At 42.8% G+C, this 24,770-nt stretch overlaps 1 protein-coding gene across 1 annotated transcript in view; it reads right to left on the bottom strand.

Annotated features, from left to right (window-relative positions):
* LOC106565964 (kazrin) overlaps positions 1 to 24,770 on the bottom strand; it is a 465,997-nt gene that overhangs the window by 70,362 nt on the left and 370,865 nt on the right. The gene's annotated exons all lie outside the window — the stretch shown is intronic.

The following is a 24,770-nucleotide window of genomic DNA, read 5'->3' as shown; positions in this document are numbered from 1 at the left end:
TCTCTCTCTCCTCCTCTTTCTCCTCCTCTTCATCCTCCTCTTCATCCTCATCTCTCTCCTCCTCTCTCACCCTCCTCTCTGCTCCTCCTCTCTCTCCTCCTCCTCTCTCTCCTCCTCTCTCCTCCTCCTCTCTCCTCCTCCTCTCTCCCCTCCTCTTCATCCTCCTCTTCCTCCTCCTCTCTCTCCTCTCTGCTCCTCCTCTCTGTCCTCCTCTAATCCACTCTCTCCTCTTTATCCTTCTCTCTCCTCCTCTTCATCCTCCTCTCTCTCCTCCTCTTCATCCTCCTCTCTATCCTCCTCTCTGCTCCTCCTCTCTGTCCTCCTCTCTATTCTCTGCTCCTCCTCTCTCCTCCTCTCTATCCTCCTCCTCTCTGCTCCTCCTCTCTCCTCCTCTCTATCCTCCTCCTCTCTCTCCTCTCTGCTCCTACCCCACTTTCCACGGATAGTTTTGTTTTGATTAACTCATGTCATTTCCAGCTCTGAATGTGAACAGAGGAAAGGCAGCTAACTCTCATTATAAACTGAATGGTTCGAGCCCTGAATGCTGATTGTCTGACAGCCATGGTATATCAGACCATATACCACGTGTATGACAAAATATTTATTTTCACTGCTCTAATTACGTTGATAACCAGTTTATAATAGCAATAAGGCACCTGGGGGGGTTTGTGATATATGGCCAATATACCACGGCTAAGGGCTGTATCCAGGCACTCTGCTCTGGGTCGCGCATAAGAACAGCCCTTAGCCGTGGTATATTGGCCATATACCACACCAACTCAGGCCTTATTACTTAATTATACCATTCTTTCTTTTCCTCTCCTCTTCCTAAGCCTCCTCCTCCACCACCACCACCACCTCCTCTTCCTTCCCCACTCCCTCCTCATCATCCTCCGCCTCATCCACCTCCACCACCTCTTCATCATCCTCCACCTCCTCCTCCACCACCTCCTCCTCTTCCGGCTATGAGGGACTATAAAAGAAACACATGTTCACAGGAGAGGTGGCAGCAATATTTTTGCATGAACATGAAATCATTTTCTAGAGCAGACCCAAAACGACAAAAACTGAAATAATTTCTTCAGAAGATAGCATCCTGGCATTGATCTGCCGTTCTTCTCGCTAAAGAATAAACGTGTTCAGAGACAGGCTATTCCCATGCCGGTCACGTACAGGAGCTCTCGTCGTTTGGTGTACAACTGTATCATGACAAGACACTGGATCCATTTTAGTCATTTAGCAGACGCTCTTACCCAGAGAAACATAGGTTAAGTGACTTGCTCAAGGGCACATCGGCATATTTTTCTCCTAGTCAGCTCAGGGATTTGAACCAGCGACCTTTCGGTTACTCTAAAACGCCAGGCTACCTGCTTCTCCGAACACAACCCTGACCTGTCAGCTAGTTAGGCACACCTCTCATCTTCTAGTCTGTCGTGTCTCACTTTTGGTGTTCAGCAGTTCAACACTACAGGCTCCATAGTGGAGCAATGATAAACAGGCTTACAGGCAAGAGAATAAAACTAAATCTAACCTTCAACTTTCAATTGGTTGCCTCGTGTCTGTCATTTAATGAAGTTATAATGCCAGAGAAGCTGGTGTTTGGAGGATATATTGGCAAGGGTGTTAGCAAACCACTTCAATATATCCTCCCATCACCGGCTTCAAGGCCATTATCACTTTTATACAATGGGTTAGTAACATATTCAAATAATGATTGGCATATTTTCCTATTTTTTTTAATCCTTCCTTCCACGAGATACAGTATAGTCCCAACACAAATCAAGGGTTGCTACCCAAGCCGGCTGGTCGATCGTTCTATTGGTTCGGTTTCCAGACATGTGGCCCAGTCGTTAAGTATTCTTGCTCTAAATCTATAGACGTGACCCAGTCGTTTGTTCTAAATGTTCCGTTGCCATGATGGCTGACAACGTTCTTATCCCTTGCTTGCTAGCTAGCCAACTTCGGCTAACACAGTCACGTCAAACAGCGCAGCAAGAATAACAAAGTAGCTGCATTTGCAATTGTTTATGCTGTTTTCTAGTTGTTTTCATAACATTGAGCTAATGATGTGCGATTTCACCTGGCATAAAAAACTTGCTCTCTCGCCAGGCCACTGTTCCGAAGAGATAGCTAACTACACAGCTAACAATATCACTTCAAACTTAAGCTGGAATGACAGCAAACTGCATTTTGTGTTTTTCTATTGACATTTCCTCGTATATGTCCATAAAAATTATGCTGATTCATTATTTTGACTGGCTGAGAAAAGCATTCAGCCTGTCTGTCTCGTCCCGACACTTTTATTACTATGGGACAGTTGGAGTTGGAAATTCAATATTGAAACAATGTTGCAAATGTCCGAGAGACAAATCTCCGCTGTTGAAAACCAAATGCTAGTCTAAAAGAAATAGGAGATAATGTGTAGATGTTTTTTACAGTGGAGATTTAAAAATGACCTGGCTGGGCTGATGAGCCAGTGGATTGCGCAGTCAGATGCAATAGTGAATACGCATTTCAACGTCATAGCCTTAGCCAGTGGTAATTTAACCAATCAGCATCCAGGATTAGACCCACCCATTATATAAGCAAGGGATAATCAACAAGAGGCTTTGCGTTCTATGGAAAATAATGAACAACGTGGAAGGTAGGTTCTAACCTTCCATGGAGTTGCATTATTTTCCAGAGAACGCATAGAGCCACGAGCTGACTTCCCTTTTATACCATGGCTATAATTTAACACCTTTGCCACTAGAAATGTGTTCAACATCCACTGAAGTAGCTAGCAAGTTTACTAGATAGGACAGTATCTAGTTGCCTTGGTAACCAAACAGACTTGCTAGTTTAACTAACTAAACCATCCGTCCTAGCTTGCTATTATGAAAATCCAATTCAACAATGCCAATAATGTTTTCAATTAGACTGTTGCTTTCAAAAGCGGCTCAAACATGTAACGTAAGAATGAACCATAGCCATTGAATTGTACGGTGCAAATATACCGTGCGTTATTCGCCTTATGTAGCACCGCCCACTTGACCCAGTTCCATTCAAACACGATTGTGCTGGTGTTTCCATTTTTTCTAATTCTGTCAATGCTAACGAATTATCCTAGAGCAGTGGCTAGCTAATAATTAAATAACGTGCATCATTAACACATCTTAACAAAAACATCGCTCACATTTGTTGGCTTTTTTGCACCATGTTTTTGTGCTTCTACCATGTTGTGTTGCTACCATGTTGTTGTCATGTTGTGTTGCTACCATGCTGTGTTGTCATGTTTTGCTGCCTTAGGTCTCTCTTTATGTAGTGTTGTGTCTCTTGTTGTGATGTGTGTTTTGTCCTATATTTATATTGTATTTGTTTTTTTAATCCCAGCCCCCGTCCCTGCAGGAGGCCTTTGGCTGTTGGTAGGCCGTCATTGTAAATAAGATTTTGTTCTTAACTGACTTGTCTAGTTAAATAAAGGTTAAATAAATACATTTTGGAACACACACAAATGGCTTCACCGGGAGGAGGGAAAAGGATTGGTATTTTTGAAGGCCGATGTTCAGCTCAGCCAATCAAGCAGCTCTTACCACTCTGCTTGGGCACTTGTATCCAACAAAGGATCATTAGAGACGGCTGGATTGCGCTTGCATCGCTGGCCTTGGAAAATCATGCAGCCTCAATTTTGTGGAAGGTAGGCTGATAATGCACACTCTAGAATGCTCTTCAAGCCAATCAGAAATGAGTATTCAACAATGCCATAGTATAATACTACATGCATCTAGAGTAGTAGTTGGATAGGGTGGGTTCATATCTAAACTATTACAAAGAGCTACCAAATCCAGATGGAGAAAAAGCTGTCTGAAACATTGTATGCTTCAGGTCAATGTAATGATATTGTAGTATTAAAGATAAACATATTCATTAGTAAGGAGGCTGTGACCAAAGAAAAAGGCGCCGTTAGGCAAAAGGCATCGTTAATGAGGCAGGCAAAAACTATCATACACGGGAGGAGTAAATGACGGGAAAAATAGAGCTCCGAAGAGAAGTGTGTCAAAAACAAACAATATCTCACAAAGATGGGGCTGCGTTCAGGGGATGTCATGCGGAGCGGAACAGGTGAACCCAAGAGCAGACTCAGACGAGGAGACTGGGATGAGGTAACCAAGGTATTTATTGAAACACGGGGCAAGATTGAGTGCAGGCCAGGGGAAGCTCAGGCGGGTTGCTGGAAACCAGGTGCGGAGGCTGGAGCGAGAGGTGTGGGGACAGGGTAAGCAGGTCAGGAGGGGAATCCAAGGGAGCGTAGAGTAGGGAATCCAGGACAGAGTAGCAGACTGACAAGACGTTGGACTGGAATCAGTGACAAGAGTCAGAGCGGGCAGAACTGTAGCGGAGAGGAAAATAGCGTCAGGCAGAGGAAAACAGGCACAACAGGAACAAACGGCTAGAACCATGGACTGACTGGGCAGAGATTACGATCTGGCAGTGGCAGGACTGAGTATTTGTAGAGGTCTTGATTATGGAACAGGTTGCAGCTGGTGGGGATCTGCTGACTCCCGCACACCTGTCTCCACCCACAAAATCACACACACACAGAGAGAGAGGGAGAGGGAGTGGCAGTGGCGGCAAGTCAAGGAGACACTGGATGAGCACTAGAGGGCGGGGCAGGAGCAGATGTAACAGGGGATCTATGTGAGTGAGAGTGTGGGCTGGAAAGTGAGCAGCGTTCAGGGGATCTACGTGTATGAGAGTGTGAGTTGGAAGCAGACGTTACAATCAGCTGTTTCCAGCTACAATAGTCATTTACAACATTAACAATGTCTACACTGTATTTCGGATCAATTTGATGTCATTTTAATGGACAGTAAATGTGATTTTTCTTTCAAAAACAAGGACATTTCTAAGTGACCCCAATCTTTTGAACGGTAGTGTATGTTTACAATGCCAAAGCAAGTGAAATTGATAAAGTAAAGTGAAATTAAAAGTGAACAGTAAATATTACACTCACACAAGTTCCAAAAGAATAAAGACATTTCAAATGTCATATTATGTCGATATACAATGTTGTAGCATTGTGCATTGTGCAAAAAAGGGAAAATAAATAAACATGAATATGGGTTGTATTTACAGTGGTGTTTGTTCTTCACTGGTTGCACTTTTCTTGTGGCAACAGGTCACAAATCTTGCTGGTGTGATGGCACACTGTGGTATTTCACCCAATAATCAAAATTTGATTTGTTTTAGAATTCTTTGTTGGTCTGTGTAATCTGAGGGATATATTTTTCTTTAATATGGTCATACATTTGGCAGGAGGTTAGGAAGTGCAGCTCAGTTTTCACCTCATTTTGTGTGCAGTGTGCACATACTGTAGCCTGTCTTCTCTTCGCCTACGGCAACCTTTCTCAATAGCAAGGCTATGCTCACTGAGTCTGTACATAGTCAAAGCTTTCCTTAATTTTGGGTCAATCACAGTGGTCAGGTATTCTGCCACTGTGTACTCTCTGTCTAATTGTGTTGCTGTCCTGGGGCTCTGTGAGGTCCGTTTCTGTATGTGAACAGAGCCCAAGGACCAGCTTGCTTAGGGGACTCTTCTCCAGGTCCATCTCTGTAGGTGATGGCTTTGTTATCCTCTTGCATCTCGACGTTCCGCTAGCGGAACGCCTCACCAATATCCAATGGTAGAGCGTGGCGCGAAATACAAAAACCTTAAAAATGCTATAACTTCAATTTCTCAAACATATGACTATTTTACACCATTTGAAAGATAAGACTCTCGTTAATCCAACCACATTGTCCGATTTCAAAAAGGCTTTACAGTGAAAGCAAAACATTAGATTATGTCAGGAGAGTACCCAGCCAAAAATAATCACACAGCCATTTTCAAAGCAAGCATATATGTCACAAAAACCCAAACCACAGCTAAATGCAGCACTAACCTTTGATGATCTTCATCAGATGACACTCCTAGGACATTATGTTATACAATACATGCATGTTTTGTTCAATCAAGTTCATATTTATGTCAAAAAACAGCTTTTTACATTAGCATGTGATGTTCAGAACTAGCATACCCACCGAAAACTTCCGGTGAATTTACTAAATTACTCATCATAAACGTTGACAAAATACATAACAATTATTTTAAGAATTATAGATACAGAACTCCTATATGCAATCGCTATGTCAGATTTTAAAATAGCTTTTCGGCGAAAGCACATTTTGCAATATTCTGAGTACATAGCTCAGCCATCACAGGCTAGCTATTCAGACACCCGCCAACTTTGGGGCTCACTAAACTCAGAATTACTATTAGAAAAATTGGATTACCTTTGCTGTTCTTCGTCAGAATGCACTCCCAGGACTTGTACTTCAACAACAAATGTTGTTTTGGTTCCAAATAATCCATAGTTATATCCAAATACCTCTGTTTTGTTCGTGCGTTCAGGTCACTATCCAAAGGGTAACGCGCAGCGCATTTCGTGACAAAAAAAATTAAAAATGTTCCTTTACCGAGCCAATGGAAGCCTTAGAAAGTGTCATGTAACAGCACAGATACTGTAATTTCGATAGAGATGCAACAGAAGGACTACAAATTGTCAGACAGGGCACTTCCTGCTTGGAATCTTCTCAGGTTTTTGCCTGCCATATGAGTTCTGTTATACTCACAGACACCATTCAAACAGTTTTAGAAACTTTAGAGTGTTTTCTATCCAAATCTACTAATAATATGCATATTCTCGTTTCTGGGCCAGAGTAGTAACCAGGGTACGTTTTTTATCCGGACGTGAAAATACTGCCCCCTATCCCAGACAGGTTATGGAAGGTTTGGGAATCGCTTCCTTTTAGGTGGGTGCAGAATTTAACGTCACTTTTCAGGATTTTGATAATTAGCGTGTATCGGCCTAATTCTGCTCTGCATGGATTATTTGGTGTTTTATGTTGTACACAGAGGATATCTTTTGCAGAATTCTGAATACAGAGTCTCAATTTGTCTTTTGTCCCATTTTGTGAATTATTGGTTGGTGATTGGACCCCGGAATTCACAACCATAAAGGGCAATGGGTTATATAACTGATTCACGTATTTTTTGCCAAATCCTAATTGGTATGTCAAATATGATGTTCCTTTTGACGGCGTAGAAGGCCCTTCTTGCCTTGTTTCTCAGACTGTTCACAGCTTTGTGGAAATTACCTGTGGCACTGATGTTTAGGCCGAGGTATGTATAGTTTTTTTGTGTGCTCTAGGAGAGCAACGGTGTCTAGATGGAATTTATATTTGTGGTCCTGGCAACTGGACCTTTTTTGGAAACCATTATTTTTGTCTTACTGAGACTTTCTGTCAGGGCCCAGGTCTGACAGAATTTTTGCAGAACATCTAGGTGCTGTTGTAGTCACTCTTTGGTTGGGGACAGAAGCACGAGATCATCAGCAAACAGTAGACATTTGACTTCAGATTCTAGTAGGGTGAGGCCGGGCGCTGCAGACTGTTCATTGACTCAAATGTTTAAGAGGGTGGGGCTTAAGCTGCATCCCTATCTCGCCCCACGGCCCTGTGGAAATAAATGTGTGTGTTTTTTGCCATTTTTAACCGCGCACTTGTTGTTTACGTTTTGGGGTGGCAGGTAGCCTAGTGGTCAGAGCACTGGACTAGTAACTGCAAGGTTACAAGATCAAATCCCTGAGCTAAGAAGTAAACATTCTGTCGTTCTGCCCCTGAACAAGGCTGTTAACCCACTGTTCCTGGGCTGTCACTGAAAATAAGAATTTGTTCTTAACTGACTTGCCTAGTTAAATAAATGTACATGGATTTTATAATGTTTTTCCCCCAACACCACTTTCCATCAATTTGTATAGCAGACCCTCATGCCAAATTGAGTCAAAATATTTTTTGAAGTCAACAAAGCATGAGAAGACCTTGCCTTTGTTTTGTTTGTCACTTACGGTTTGCAGGGTGAATATGTGATCTGTTGTACGGTAATTTGGTATAAAGCCACTATGACATTTGCTCAGTATATTGTTTTCACTGAGGAAATGTACTGGTCTGCTGTTAATGATAATGCAGAGGATTTATCCAAGGTTGCGGGATGCATATCCCACGGTAGTTATTGGGGTCCAATTTGTCTCCACTTTTGTGGATTGTGGTTATCAGTCCTTGGTTCCAAATATTGGGGAAGATGCCAGAGCTGAGGATTATGTTAAAAAGTTTAAGTATAGCCAATTGGAATGTGTGGTCTGTGTATTTTATAATTTCATGTAGGATACCATCAACACCACAGGCCTTTTTGGGTTGGAGGGTTTTTATTTTGTCCTGTAGTTCATTCAAGGTAATTAGAGAATCCAGTGGGTTCTGGTAGTCTTTAATAGCTGATTCTAAGATTTGTAATTGATCATACATATGTTTTTGCTGTTTGTTCTTTTTTATAGAGCCAAAAAGATTGGAGAAGTGGTTTATCCGCACATCTCCATTTTGGATAGATAACTCTTCGTGATGTTGTTTGTTTAGTGTGTTCCAATTTTCCAGAAGTGGTTAGATTCCATGGATTCTTCAATTACATTAAGCTGATTTCTGATGTGCTGTTCCTTCTTTTTCCATAGTGTATTTCTGTATTGTTTTAGTGTTTCACCATAGTGAAGGTGTAGACTCAAGTTTTCTGGGTCTTTATGTTCGGAAACCCCGTATCTGTAACACCGTAAAATGTGTGCAACAGCAAGCCTTTTCGTTTTGCACAAAAACTGCAAGAATATGGAGAGTTTTGAAGTTATGAAAACTCGGTGTTTTGCAAATGTTGAACTTACAATATGGCTACAAATACTGGAAAAGCTCAATCAAAGTCCAAGTATACAGATTTGACGATATTCTTGCAGAAAAATGTAATATAAATGTAAATGTGTCCTTCACGATTTTCCCAAATGTATCTGGGTGACTTCACATTAAATGTTATGTAGCTTCCTCATACTTCAAGTTATCAGTCTGAAACTTTGCACATACACGCTGCCCTCTTCTGGACACCATCGGAATTACAACCAGAGTGATGGCTAGATTTGGGACATTTCTGTTGCATTTCAAAGATGGTTGTAGAAACAAAATACAAAAATACCTGTTGTTTTTTTCTTTGTATTTTCTTCTACCAGATCTATTGTGTTATATTCTCCTACATTCACATTTCCACAAACTTCAAATTGTTTCCTTTCAAATGGTACCAAAAATATGCATATCCTTGCTTCAGGGCCTGAGCTATGGGCAGTTAGATTTGGGTATGTCATTTTAGGAGAAGAATGAAAGAAAAGGGGGCTATCCCTAAGAAGTTCGTTAGCATCCAAACCTGTGGGAACTAGTTATGATCAAAAGAACGTGAGCATCCAAATCTGTGTGTACCGGGGGATGTATAACTAGAACCTTGGGGGGCGGATGACGTCCAAATCTGTGTGTACTGGATGTATAACTAGAACCTTGTGAGGACTAGTTCAGGCCTAAAAGAGCAAGTAAAAAGCGCTTTAATAAAAACCCCTGTTGAGGGTACACACAGAGCGAGGTCTTCCTTAAAAGGGCCACAGCTGAGGTACTGTAACTAGCAGGAATGAGTTGAGTTGATAAGGGTGTTCTTAAGTGAGGTGTCCTTGGGCATAATTGTTAATTAGCCAGTTGTGGGCAACCAAAAGTCCAGATCTGTGGTACTGAGTTGATCACCGTAGGACTGGTGAGGTTATTAATGTGGAGTGAAGGCCTAGAACGGGGTAATCTTGCGAGGGCATCTGCGTTGGTGAAGTTCAAATTATAACCTGTAATGTTTTGATAAAACTGTTTGATAAGTGAGGTAAACAGGTATGCCCTGGGTTACTATTGTTAGGTGTTATTGTAAGTGTTTTGTTATTCCTGATACTTAGAAAATATGAGGTAAGGTTGGATTTTTTGGGACCGTGTTACATAGTTAGATAGGAGACATGGGTACTCTGTAGGTTGTTTTTTTAACATTTGGATAGATATAAAATAATCTATACAGTAGGCGACATCCCAGTGTGGACACAACACCCCTTTGTGGGATCACTAATTAGGCAATATTTTGATAATGGTATGGGTTTCCCTGTTCATATAGACAGGGTCTGAAATCTAAAAACAGCGCTAACTGGTTTTCGTCATATGTCTCATCCCCCTCTGTATCTCTTGTTTGTGTTTTCTGTGAATGTGATACGAGAGTGTGTGAGGGTAGAAATAAGTGTTAATCTTAAATTTGGATAATAAGATGTAGAAATGTGTATAATAAGCTGATTTACATTTTGGATAATAAGTTTCGATATGTAGCGTTATCTTGGGGTTCCGTCCATCACTGCCCATCATAGAATATCACAGGGTGGTATTGAGTGCGGGATGTTATTTTAGAATAATAGCGGCAAGTCTATCATTTCTGGAAGTCTAAGAAACTGTTGAGGATACGTGTGGAGCATTATTTCCATAGGGCAGCGTTTTTGGGTTCCGCTGGAAGTGAATGGATGGAGAGTCGTTGGAAACGTACATGGAGTGGTTAATTAATGTGAGTACCTAGGTTTTCCTACGTTATATAATGATTCTTTGAAGATATATGGGGAAAATGAGAAATTGTATGTGTGTGTAATCGATTACTAGAGATTTGATAAAATCATAATTTGACTGATACTGTATTCATATACTAACTTGTGAACCCATATGTAGACATACGTAGGTTCAGAGTGGTCTTTATGGATCATTTGATTAAGTTAAGGTTAAGCATTATATGACTGGAAAATAGTCTCAGAAAAAGATTGACATATATTAAAACCGCGAGAGAGGCGTGAGAGAGGCGCAGAAATAAATTCATAGAAGAGGTAAATTATAGCAAAGCCATAGAAGCACTAAAAAGAAGCGCATGAGCATTCTACCAATTCGGCTCAAATATGGTAAAGAATCTATTCATGGATAACATTCGGCAGCATTTCCATGCTGACAGGAAGATTCCAATCTAATAGAGAATTCAGGGATGCAATTGTGACTAAGCACAATGACAAAAGAAGAATCATTAGCTCAATACACCAGCGTATTGATGTTTGTGTTGTATAAGTGTAATCGCACTAACTAACTATGTGTTAACTAGTGTAATGTTAGCTAGCTGCATAGTTGTCTTTGTATCAAAGATAAAGGCGTAGTGCAGAGTAACTATCGAGGTTAGCTAGCCAGCTACATTTTCAAACAAAGTCAACAACGCAGCCACTGCTAGCTAGCCAACTCTACCAGCTAGCAGTACTGTATCATTTTTAGTCAATAAGATTTTTGCAACGTAAGCTTAACTTTCTGAACATTCGAGATGTGTAGTCCTCTTGTGTAGCTAGCAGGACTGACTTTGTGTTACCTAGCCAACGTTTAATTACTTCTGCGTTATGAAAGGAACTAGACACGGACATGAATGATCCATTGGTAGTTTGTTGTAACTAAGTATTGATGCTAACCGTGTTTTATTGGATGCTAGCATGCTAGTTAGCTACGGCGTCATAGGATACGGTGCACTGGGGGGGTTTCACGGAAGAATACTGTACCAAGTTATCTAGCTGAATAAATTAAGTTTGAGCTTATTCTTGGAAACATTGAACCACTGTAGTTTACATCAATTATAATTTCTAAAGTGGAAGTTGGAAAAGTTATATTTGAGTGTTTCAGTGAAAGGTTAGTGAGGGAGGCGCTGCTCTCTCACTTCCCCAGTTGTTTAGTTAATTTTCATGCCAATCTCCTTTGCATTAGCGTAGCCTCTCCTGTAGCCTGTCAACTATGTGTCTGTCTATCCCTGTTCTCTCCTCTCTGCACAGGCCATACAAACGCTTCACACCGCGTGGCCACTGCCACTCTAACCTGGTGGTCCCAGCGCGCACGACCCACGTGGAGTTCCAGGTTTCCGGCAGCCTCTGGAACTGCCGGTCTGCGGCCAACAAGGCAGAGTTCATCTCAGCCTATGCTACCCTCCAGTCCCTCAACTTCTTGGCGCTGACGGAAACATGGATTACCACAGAAAACACTGCTACTCCTACTGCTCTCTCCTCGTCTGACCACGTGTTCTCGCATACCCCGAGAGCATCTGGTCAGCGGGGTGGTGGCACTGGAATCCTCATCTCTCCCAAGTGGACATTCTCTCTTTCTCCCCTGACCCATCTGTCTATCTCCTCCTTTGAATTCCATGCTGTCACAGTCACTAGCCCATTCAAGCTTAACATCCTTACCATTTATCGCCCTCCAGGTTCCCTTGGAGAGTTCATCAATGAGCTTGATGCCTTGATAAGTTCCTTTCCTGAGGATGGCTCACCCCTCACAGTTCTGGGTGACTTTAACCTCCCTACGTCTGCCTTTGACTCATTTCTCTCTGCCTCCTTCTTTCCACTCCTCTCCTCTTTTGACCTCACCCTCTCACCGTCCCCCCCTACTCACAAGGTAGACAATACGCTTGACCTCATCTTTACTAGACACTGTTCATCCACCTCAGGCCTGCTGGCCCCCTACCTCTGCGGAAGCACAGTTCCGGCTCAGCCCAGTCAAAACTGTTCACTGCTCTGGCACCCCAATGGTGGAACAAGCTCCCTCACGACACCAGGACAGCGGGGTCAATCACCACCTTCCGGAGACACCTGAAACCCCACCTCTTTAAGGAATACCTGGGATAGGATAAAGTAATCCTTCTAACCCCCCCCCCCCCCCCAAAAAAAAATATATATATCTAGATGTACTATTGTAAAGTGGTTGTTCCACTGGATATCATAAGGTGAATGCACCAATTTGTAAGTCGCTCTGGATAAGAGCGTCTGCTAAATGACGTAAATGTAAATGTTAAGTAATTTGAGTATGTAGTATGCTTATTGATTTTAACATACTAATTCTTTGTTTTAACTAATTATGACAAATTTGTTGGTTGCGCTATCCATATGAACCGCATAGCATATCATTGTATCGAACTTGCTAGAATATTAACTATTCACGTCATTCTTAGCGTAGCTAAATGGTATCGTCTTTGTGCAATGGACATTGTTAAATGGGGTTCTTGGTAAATTCGCTCTTGCTATTGTTGTCTGAATGTACCAGAGCGCAGAATAACTGATGGATTCACAAACGCTCAACGCCCGTTGAATATGGCCGGTGTATAATTGGCAGCATATATGGGTGAGAGCACAAATGATGTTTACAAAGAGTCAAACTTTGTATCACGCTGCATTTAAAAAAATCGCTAAAGGGTGTTGATTTGAGGGTTTTGTGTTGATACAATATGTACTGAATTTGTTATTGGCGTAAAAAGAAGAAGAATCTCCATATGCCAAACATCACCACATTAGTAAACTATTTTGTAGAGCAGGGCTCACAAGGCATCATATGGGAAAGTACAACCAGCGAAACAATTGATAACATATTTGGGGGTTTCGAGAACAATGCAACTCAGGAAAACCCTAGATGTTTTAATCTCATGAGACACTTTATTTAGTTTTATTCTAAAATAGATTTATAGATCTGACGAAAGGGAGGACGGGTCATGAGTAATTCAAGTGGCCTCCCTGTGAACAGAAGTTATGTTTGTTTTTACAGAGGTAGAGTATGGTAGAGATTGTAGAGGGCTTTCTGAGTTTAAGGAAACAGAAATGTTGACTAGTGAAGGTAACAAAGTAAGTCAATTGGAAATATGTTATTAGTGAGTTTTTTTGATAGCACTCTAATGATGCGATATTTTAGCAATATAAGGTACAAGGTTAAATGATGAGTAGAGGGAGTGAGCCTTGAGATTGTAAAATAGATTAGCTGCGGTTGAAAGTGAGCAGACAATGGGGCATTTGAAGTAGGGGTATGAGAAACGTTTGTTGATTGTTTCTGATTATTGTTGCTTGGTTTTATAGTTTAGGTAACACCAGTGAATTTGAGCAGGAAGTTAATGTATTCTAAAATTATAATCTGTTTCCATTTTGTGAAACAGTGTCCAGTAATCAAAGTAGAAATAAGTATTGAATATTAAGCTGATTAAAGAGCACCTACTGTTTGAAGGTTCTACATTTGTAAACAACAGGTTTATATTTTGACTAAATTACTACAACAGGTTGCAATGATTAGATTACCAGAAAGGGGTTATGAGTTTGTTTATTTTAGACGGTGTTGATTCCCCTTAATGGAACACTGTATTATCTGTTGTGTCTTGAGTAGGATTCTTTCTTCCAGGACTGATGGAAGTCCACTACGGTATTTATGTTAAGAGAGATGTAGAGTAGGAGACCACGTCTCAAACAACTTTTTAATAGATGCATGGGATCATTGGTATATTGGTATACCCGCACCAGATTTAGTTGGTGCTAGAGGGACCTGGCCAGCCAGTGGCTAAGTCCCAGTGCGGGATCAAGACGCAGGGGCCATCAATGTGGAAGGGGGGTCACGGCACAGTCCCTGGAAGGGGAGGCGACGCCCAGGACCGCTGAACCAACCGCAGAGGGAGGTGCCACATTACCCGATAGTACCAAGCAAAAGGTGCAAGAGGAAGCCCAGCTGGCCGCAGCACAGATATCAGCGAGGGGCACTCCTCTCAGTAGAGCCCAGGACACACCAACACCTCGTGTTGAATGTGCCCCCACAGATCCCAGCACTGGCCTGCCAGCCAGGTGGTATGCTGTCGTAATCGTGTCCACGATCCAGTGAGAGACCCTCTGCTTGATAACCCAGCTCCCAGGACTCTCTCACCATAGCAGACAAAAAGCTGGTCTGTTGTTCACTGACTGTGACTGCTCCACATAGGCAGCCAGTGTCTGCACAGGGCACAGCATGCCGGAGAAAGGTACAGAACCCTTCTGGTGGGCTCTCATAAGGACTGAGTCCAGTTCCATGCCAATGAAGGCCACCTTCTTGGTCGGCGTCAGATGACTCTTCTTGTCATTTACAGTGATGCCCAGCCCACCAATGTTGGTGAGGAGCATGTCTCTGTCTGACAGGACCTGGGTCCTGGTCGGGGCACAAATCAGCCAATCGTACAGGTAATTGACGTCCTCAGGACGTGAGAGGTGCCAGGACAGCGTCCATGCACTTTGTGAAAGTGCAGGGTGCCAAGGAGAGGCCGAAGGGAAGAACCATGAATTTGTAAGCCGTCCCTTCAAAAGTGAATCGGCGGTACTACCAATGAGCTGGGTGACCAGGAACATGAAAGTATGCATCCCTCAGGTCCAGCGTCACAAACCACTGGTCCATGGACTAGAGGTCGGCCAATTATGATTTTTCAACGCCGATACCGATACCGATTATTGGAGGACCAAAAAAGCCGATGCCGGTTAATCGGCCTAATTTTTTATTATTATTTGTAATAATGACAATTACAGCAATACTGAATGAACACTTATTTTAACTTAATATAATACATCAATAAAATCTATTTAGCCTCAAATAAATAATGAAACATGTTCAATTTGGTTTAAATAATGCAAAAACAATGTGTTGGAGAAGAAAGTAAAAGTGCAATATGTGCCATGTAAGAAAGCTAACGTTTAAGTGCCTTGCTCAGAACATGGAAAGCTGGTGGTTCCTTTTAATATGAGTCTTCAATATTCCCAGGTAAGAAGTTTTAGGTTGTAGTTATTATAGGAATTATAGGACCATTTCTCTCTATACGATTTGAATTTCATAAAGCTTTGACTATCGGATGTTCTTATAGGCACTTTAGTATTGCCAGTGTAACAGTATAGCTTCCGTCCCTCTCCTCGCTCCTACCTGGGCTCGAACCAGAAACACATCGACAACAGCCACCCTCGAAGCAGCATTACCCATGCAGAGCAAGGGGAACAACTACTCCAAGTCTCAGAGCGAGTGACGTTTGAAACGCTATTAGCACGCACCCGGCTAACTAGCTAGCCATTTCACATCGGTTACACCAGCCTAATCTTGGGAGTTGACAAGCTTGAAGTCATAAACAGCGCAATGCAATGCGAAGAGCGGCTGGCAAAACGCACGAAAGTGCTGTTTGAATGAATGCTTACGAGCCTGCTGGTGCCTACCATCGCTCAGTCAGACTGCTCTATCAAATCATAGACTTAATTATAATACAATAAACACACAGAAATATGAGCCTTAGGTCATTAATATGGTCGAATCTGGAAACTATCATTTCGAAAACAAAACCTTTTTTTCTTTCAGTGAAATACGGAACCGGTCCATATTTTATCTAACGGGTGGCATCCCTAAGTGTAAATATTCCTGTTACATTGCACAACCTTCAATGGTATGTCATAATTATGTAAAATTCTGGCAAATTAGCACGCAACTAGCCAGGCAATGAACGCAAGAGCAGTGACACAATTTCATGTTAGCAGGCAATATTAACTAAATATGCAGGTTTAAAAATATACACTTGTGTATTGATTTTAAAGAAAGGCATTGATGTTTATGGTTAGGTACATTGGTGCAACGACAGTGCTTTTTTCGCAAATGCGCTTGTTAAATCATCACCCGTTTGTCGAAGTAGGCTGTGATTCGATGAGAAATTAACAGGCACCGCATTGATTATATGCAACGCAGGACACGTTAGATAAACTAGTAATATCATCAACCATGTGTAGTTAACTAGTGATTATGTTAAGATTGATCGTTTTTTATAAGATAAGTTTAATGCTAGCTAGCAACTTACCTTGGCTTCTTGCTGCCCTCGTGTAACAGGTAGTCAGCCTGCCATGCAGGCTCCTCGTGGAGTGCAATGTAAGGCAGGTGGTTAGAGCGTTGGACTAGTAACCAGAAGGTTGCAAAAACTAATCCCCGAATCCCCCCTGAACAAGGCAGTTAACCCCCGTTCCTAGGCCGTCATTGAAAATAAGAATGTGTTCTTAATCTGACTTGCATATTTAAATAAAGGTGTAAAAAGAATCGGCAAATCGGTGGCCAAAAATACAGATTACCGATTGTTATGAAAACTTGAAATCGGCCATTCCGATTAATCGGTCAACCTCTACCATGGACACAGCCTGCGACATGTGGCTGGGGACAGCATGTGGAACCTCAGTACCTTCAAGTACCCATTGAGGTTGTGGAGGTCCAGAATCGGTTGAAACCCTCCGTCTCTTTTTGGGACCACCAAATAAGTGGAGTAGAACCCACCTAGCCGTCCTGATGTCTCAATCCTTTGGATGGCACCCTTGTCCAAAAGTGAGGAGATCTCCAGCCGCAGGGTTTTCTTCAGGGGGTTGGCCACCATGGTGACACGAAGGCCCCTGAAGGACGGGGCACCGGAATTGGAGTTGGTACCCCTCGAGCATTGTGGACAACACCCAGGGAGACTCCACACCCTTCTCCCAGAGAAGCGGCCGGGGTAGGGGGTGTCAGGGGTCCTGCCAGGGCTCGCCTCTCCTCTGGCGCTCCGAGGACCTGGGTCTCCCAGGCAAGTCCCTATTGGCGGTGACGATTGATACCATCACACCTGTCACAAAAGGAAGCCATAAGCTCAGCCAAGCCAACAAGGCCATGGAGCAGGGGTCTGACACCCTGTGAGAGCTTATATTGTTACCCGCTTGGAGGAATAGGAACCCGGGTGAGGGATAAATTACTCAGTACCTCTGCAAAAAACGGAAAAGACCTGTGTGGGAAAAACAGGCTGTTGCTTCATCTCACGCTGTGCCCCTCCCCGCTGTTGTCCCTTAGCACGAGGCGATGGGGCAGGAGAGGGACCCCACCATCGTTTGGGTGCAGGTGGGTGGTGACGGTCCGTCTGCCTTAGACCCGAGGCCTGAGGAGGCGGCATGAACCGTCTCAGGGTCTCCCGGTCCCTACAAACCTTATCGTTCTGCTCTAGAATGTCATCAACCCATGGGCAAAACGTCAGCCCTGGGATGATGGGGTGACTGGCAAATGTGCTCTGGAGAGCAGCTGGCAGACGGGATTGGGCCAGCCAGAGATGGCGCCGGGAGGTAACCACCTGCACCATGGCTCGTCCGTTGGCGTGGGCCACATCCCTGTGGAGCAGGGAAAGCAGGCGAGACACCTCCATCACTTCCCGGAGGAGCTCCTATGTGCCCTCCTGCAGCCTGGAAAACAGAGTCTGCAGGGAGGCCTGCAGCATCATGGCTGTGTTGGTAAGGCGGCCAAGAGAGCAGAGGGACCAATATGTGGCTTTCAAGTCTGCATCAAAGATTCTGGGGGGGGGACTGCCTTCAGTTTCGGGTTCCACCCTGGCAGAGGTCCAGCTCTCCTCCAAGGCCTCATGGAAATCAGCAGAGATGGGGACAGATGAAGAGTCATCACTGTCCACCAGTTGATGTCCAGTGCAGTGACTACCCAGGTGAGTAGGCTCCTCATAGCCTCTCGAGCCGCTAGGGGCGATGAAGCCACGTTGGCGGCTTCTGATGGTCTGCAAGCCTGGTAGCCACGCTCACGGTGGTGAACAGTGCCAGCATCATCCCCCAGGAACAGCATCATCCCCCATCACTGGCCAACAGGGAACAGCTGTCATCGCCATTGAAGCTATCAACCTCCTGACGCAGGGCATGCGCCCTCTGTTCAAGGTGCCCCCATCCAGGACTGGCAGCAGATGGGCTCTGCCTGCGGTGGCTCCGGCCACACTTCCTGGGAGGGGTACTGGGCCCAGTAGAGGGACTAACAGCTCGCTGCCGCACCACTCCTGCGGGAGAGAGCTCATCCCCAGCCTGAGTCTGAGCCTGGTCGACCCACTCGCACATGGCCTCCAATCGCGCCAGGTGCAGGCGTTCTGAGAACACCACACAAAACAGGCATCCAGTAGGGCGCTCCAGCGTACTCTCTGCGTGGCTCAAACCCAGGCAGAGCATACATGGGTATGCGGATCCCAGGGGATGCCAATATCACACCTGTCACAAAGGTAAGCCATAAGCTCAGCCAACAAGTCCACGGAGCAGGGGTCTGATGCCCGGTGAGAGCTACGTCATGACCCGCTTGGAGGAATAGGAACCCGGTGGGGAATAAATTACCTAGTACCTCTGGAAACACATGGGAAGACCTCTGTGGGAAAAACAGGTAGACAAAAAACAGCAACCAGGTAATGGATTTGATTTAATTGTTTTTCGCCAACTGCAATATTACCTTGCCGGTTTAATATCCAAGCAGTAAAAATAGCACCATATGGAGTAACTCCATTAACCTGTTATGGCTAGGGGGCAGTATTTTCACGGCTGTATAAAAAACGTACCCGATTTAATCTGATTATTAGTCCTGCCCAGAAACTAGAATATGCATATAATTATTAGCTTTGGATAGAAAACACTCCAAAGTTTCTAAAACTGTTTGAATGGTGTCTGTGAGTATAACAGAACTCATTTGGCAGGCCAAAACGTGAGAAGATTCTGTACAGGAAGTACCCTGTCTGACCATTTCTTGAACTTCTTTGCCATCTCTATCTATTACAAAGGATCTCTGCTCTAACGTGACACTTCCTACGTCTTCCATAGGCTCTCAGAGCCCGGGAAAAACCTGAATGTCGTCATTCCAGCCCCAGGCTGAAACACATTATCGCCTTTCTCAAGTGGCCGATCAAGGGACTGTGGGCTTAGGCGTGTGCACTGGCCGCCCCCGTCTTTGTGATTTTTCCTTTGTTTACCGAAAAGGAGATTCCTGGTCGGAATATTATCGCTTTTTTACGAGATAAATTGCATAAAAATTTATTTTAAACAGCGGTTGACATGCTTCGAAGTACGGTAATGGAATATTTAGACATTTTTTGTCACGAAATGCGTCATGCGCACGACCCTGATTTACCATTTCGGATAGTGTCTTGAACGCACGAACAAAACGCCGCTATTCGGATATAACGATGGATTATTTTGGACCAAACCAACATTTGTTATTGAAGTAGCAGTCCTGGGAGTGCATTCTGACGAAGACAACAAAAGGTAATCAAACTTTTGTAATAGTAAATCTGATTTTGGTGAAGGCTAAACTTGCCGGGTGTCTAAATAGCTAGCCCGTGATGGCTGGGCTATGTACTTAGAATATTGCAAAATGTGCTTTCACCAAAAAGCTATTTTAAAATCGGACATATCGAGTGCATAGAGGAGTTCTGTATCTATAATTCTTAAAATAATTGTTATGCTTTTTGTGAACGTTTATCGTGAGTAATTTAGTAAATTGTTAGTAAATTCCCCGGAAGTTTGCGGGGGGTATGCTAGTTCTGAACATCACATGCTAATGTAAAAAGCTGTTTTTTGATATAAATATGAACTTGATTGAACAAAACATGCATGTATTGTATAACATAATGTCCTAGGTGTGTCATCTGATGAAGATCATCAAAGGTTAGTGCTGCATTTAGCTGTCTTCTGGGTTTTTGTGACATTATATGCTAGCTTGAAAAATGGGTGTCTGATTATTTCTGGCTGGGTACTCTGCTGACATAATCTAATGTTTTGCTTTCGCTGTAAAGCCTTTTTGAAATCGGACAGTGTGGTTAGATTAACGAGAGTCTTGTCTTTAAAATGCTGTGAAATAGTCATATGTTTGAAAAATTGAAGTTTTTGGATTTTAGAGGAATTTGTATTTCGCGCCACGCCCATCATTGGATATTGGAGCAGGTGTTCCGCTAGCGGAACGTCTAGATGTAAGAGGTTAAGGAACTCCAAAGTGAATGTCTCAATGTAGTGGAAAGCCCACCACAATACTCTTACACTCTGCAGGGGAAAGAACAAGAAGAAACCCTGCAGGATAATTAGCAGAAAACCCGCACCTATGGCGCTGGGAGCAGCATGTTAAAGTAATTCACAACACACACATAGAACAAGCCAGTGGGCAAGTTGTGTAAGGTAAATTACAGTTTGTGGCAGCAAGAGCCACCATACTAATGGATGCACACGGACGACTCCGTGTGCATCCATTAGTATGGTGGCTACCGAAACATAAGTACGACAAACCATGGGGGGAACATGCAGATCAACCCCAGCCGTGACACAGGTGTACATGGGAGTGAATCTATAAATCCTCAACTCGGATGTATCCATCCGCCGCGGAGTGATACCAATATATTGGAGTGATCCAATATAGTGAAACATAACTTACTGGTTATGAATATGGGTTAGTTCCGAGGTATCTTAAAGGAGCACACACACACATGGAATTTTCTGAAGTTTTTATTTTCTGAGTTTAATTGAACACGTGAATTCTTTTGATAAGAAATGTACTGGAAACTTACTGTAAACCTGGGATGCAAAATGTATGAAATGTTCAATTATTTTTATTAAATAGACTAATATAGTAAGAAACACATATTTGAAGGGTTTGAATGAGCTCTGTCCTGACTTTCTAGTGTGGTTTGATTGCCCTCACTGGAAAGCCAAGAGACATTGGATGATGAGTTTAAGGTCATTTGTAATGATGATAATTACAGAGAAGGTTATAATTAATACTTATATTTGTGATTAGGGGTAGGCTGTCTAAAGTCTGTTTTTACTATGAAGTTATGGGTACAAATGTTTTTTACAGAGTTATTAAGGATAGTAATTCGAATTTGATTTGCAGTGTCATGTATCAAAATGGGGGAATTACCAGTCTTCTGAGGTTTTGGGATTTTTGGATTGAGTGATATATGAAGGAGTGTATTGTTTGTTCTGTTTTGTTTCGATAAATGTCACCAGATTGGGTCTGCTGGATGATCGGGATAATTTCCTGATCCTGTGACTCTGCGATGAGGTTGACAGTGTCATAGGGGGAGTATAAGCCAATTTGGAAAACATTTTCAACAGAATGTGATGTTATTTTCTTCGATTTTTGTTTTAGAAATGTGTATTAAGAATATGGGTAAAAGTAATAATTTCAGGATTTCCTGAATCAGAAATGAACTTAACTAAACTATTGTTTTGATCTGTCCTTTCTTGAGATTTTGGATTGTGACTACAGATGGTATTTAGATGCATGAAAGGGATAATTTGACCAAACGGTGTGGACCTCAAAACCCCCTCTAACCGGCTGAAAAAATTGTGTTCAATCCGGCCCTGTACTTCTATCGAGAGACCTGAGTCTGAGCCAGCAACCGGTGACCAGCATCCAGTTGAAGCTATTGTAAGAATATGTCGAAGATAAATACATAACGCAGAGACAGAGGACAAGAGGTCAAAAGGACGAGAAGTCAATAGAGTAATAACGATTAAGGGAAATAGTGTTTTTTCTGTAATAGGGAATTATTGATCAGTGGTTCAGAGACATGGGAGGAATATGTCTTCTGAAATACACTCAGGCTGAGTTGCACAAGGTTGATCGGGTTTCAAGCATCTGGTGAACGATGTCTTAGGCCAACCAGAACACAGGCTGTAAAAGGTGGTAAAGACAAACCTCCGGTGACAGTAATCACACAAATCAGCATCTCCAAAACAGTTGGACGAACTGTCAAAAACGTTGAAACATCCCCGAGAAGTGGATATGAAAACGTGGGACCATTTGAAGCGTTATAAGAGACTCTACAATCTACATCCTTATGATGGGTTACAGTTGTTAGCCTTTGTTTTGAACAACCGTGAACATGGTGTAGTTGAAGAAAAGGTTTATAGAGCTGTGGGTGGTGAAGAGCAAGATGTGGCCGATGGATGGAGAGCCATACATGTTTTCCTTAATTAAGGGTCTGACCAATGCAACCACCAATTGGGGAGAGATAACCAAATGTGTTCAAAAACCGAAAGAACCGTTTGTTGAATTTGAAATCAGGTTTAGAGCAGAGGTGGTTAGACACAGTGGGTTACCTGACATGGAAGATGAAGATACACTCAATCCCTCCAAAAATGGGGCAATCACTCATCAGCTGATGCAATCCATACATGATGATTTGCGAAAAACTTTTGTTTCCACAAGTAATGACTGGGAGAGACAAAACTACGGCGACATCATCGACAGACTGTCACGACTGGACAGAGACATCAATCAACATAATAGACCGGCTGTTATCAGAGTTGTGCAGGTTCCAAGTGAAACCAACAACATTATTCGTTCAGCAGAAGAGAAACCTGGTGAATTATTGCGGGATTTCTGTTCACTGGCAATGAGAATGTCAGAAAAGAAAACATGATTTAATGAGAAGTGGCCAGGAGAAGCAGGGTCTGTGTAAGGGAAAATGGAATCAAAACAACAGCCCCAATGACACAATGTTAATGCAGAAATGTAAGAAGCTCTCTCCGGCTCAGCAGCGGAGCTTGCTGGATGCTGTGGAGGGACTAATAGACCCCCCTCTTACGTCCCATCTCAGCTGGTGTACATATGAAATCAGATGGAATATATGTGAACATGATGGTTAATAACTTTGCAGTCGATTTGTTTTTCATAGATACGGGTGCTGAAGTCACTGTATTGCCCATATCTTATGCAAAACATATATGTCCTCAGTACACGGGCATGAAGATGAGAGCAACAGGAGTGGGGGGGAAGACAGATATGAAACAAACCAAACCATTGTCAATTTCTATTGGTCCACGGATCTACAGTTCAGAACATTCCTACAAAGAAAAATGAGTGTGGAACTTTGGATATGGAACCAGTGTGCTTCACAGGTGTTGCCCCACCTTGCACAAAACAATATATCATTAGCAAGGAAGCTATGGACGCTACTAAAGTAGTGATTAAAGATCTATGGGACATGGGTATAGTTGAAAAGACACCAAGTAATCCAGAAACTCTGATGTATCCTACAGATACCACATTACTTGAACACAACTGTTGTGAGTTGGTTTTGGATCAGCTCTCTGATGGGTTTATAGAGTCATTCGTTAGAAAACCCTGAGTTTCTCTTATGCACAGACGGTTCAAGCATTGTGGAGGGGGTGTGAGGCAGGCTGGGCATGGGTAGTTACAACAATGGACAATGTGATAATACCAGTTACGTTAGATTTGAGAAAAGCAGACGTTCACTTTATGAATGACACAATGGTTAACTATTGCATACAACTCTCTAATGGGGAATAACTCCCGAGGGGGGACATGATCTAGTGCCAGGACAGTGGATAATGGTAAAGAAATATGTGACAGACACATTAGGGCCAAAATGGGAAGGTCCTTATCAAGTTTTGCTCAAAACAAGGTCAGCAGTAAAAGTCCAGGGATAATCACGATGGATACATGTCACTCATTGCAAGGTTGTTGATTTTGATGACAAAGCAGAGCCTGGAGAATAAAGAACTGATTGATTAGCAAACGGGGGCCAAACTCAGGTGAAGAAGCATAGTAAGATGATCAGAACCTGATAAACTTCTATGATGCATACCGCAGTCGTCATATTATGGAAATCTAGGTGAAATCGCCAACGTTTTCTTGAAAACTGGGACATGCTTACTTAGGGAAATCTATGTGAAATATCAATCTCTTGAAACCAGGAAATATTTTTTCACATTTTTGTTTCCTTCGTTACAGGTTATGAGAATCTATAGTCTGAAGCTGAAGCAATATCCTTCGATTCAAGGACTGTACCTGAAATGATACAAGATCACCGGTGAAGTGCAACCAGTGGAACAGAAGAATAATTCCTCACTACTGGCAGACGGTCACAACATAATTTTTAATAGTTATCTTTGTGGGACTGATACCAGTGTGGAAGAGCCGGTCACTTTTAAAGGACTCGATGAATGATTACCTTGCCAATAGGATGATTGAATTGTGTCTTGTAGACAATTTTTTGGTGTGGTAGTTTCCTCCTAATACAGGATGTGGTAGGAATCGGGACATCATCATTACATCTGTTAATACTTATTTTCTATAACTTTGTTTGAAATCTATATCTTATTCTAACAGCAAGTATAATGTGCCCTTTGTGTTTTATAGAAATGCAAGGTGTTTAATGTGAATGATTTTATGCT

This window comes from Salmo salar, chromosome 12 (assembly GCF_965601325.2).
Source record: "Salmo salar chromosome 12, fSalSal1, whole genome shotgun sequence".
Classification (NCBI taxonomy): domain Eukaryota; kingdom Metazoa; phylum Chordata; class Actinopteri; order Salmoniformes; family Salmonidae; genus Salmo; species Salmo salar.
The sequence above is the reverse complement of the archived record's forward strand: the minus strand, read 5'-3'. Positions and strand labels throughout refer to the sequence as shown.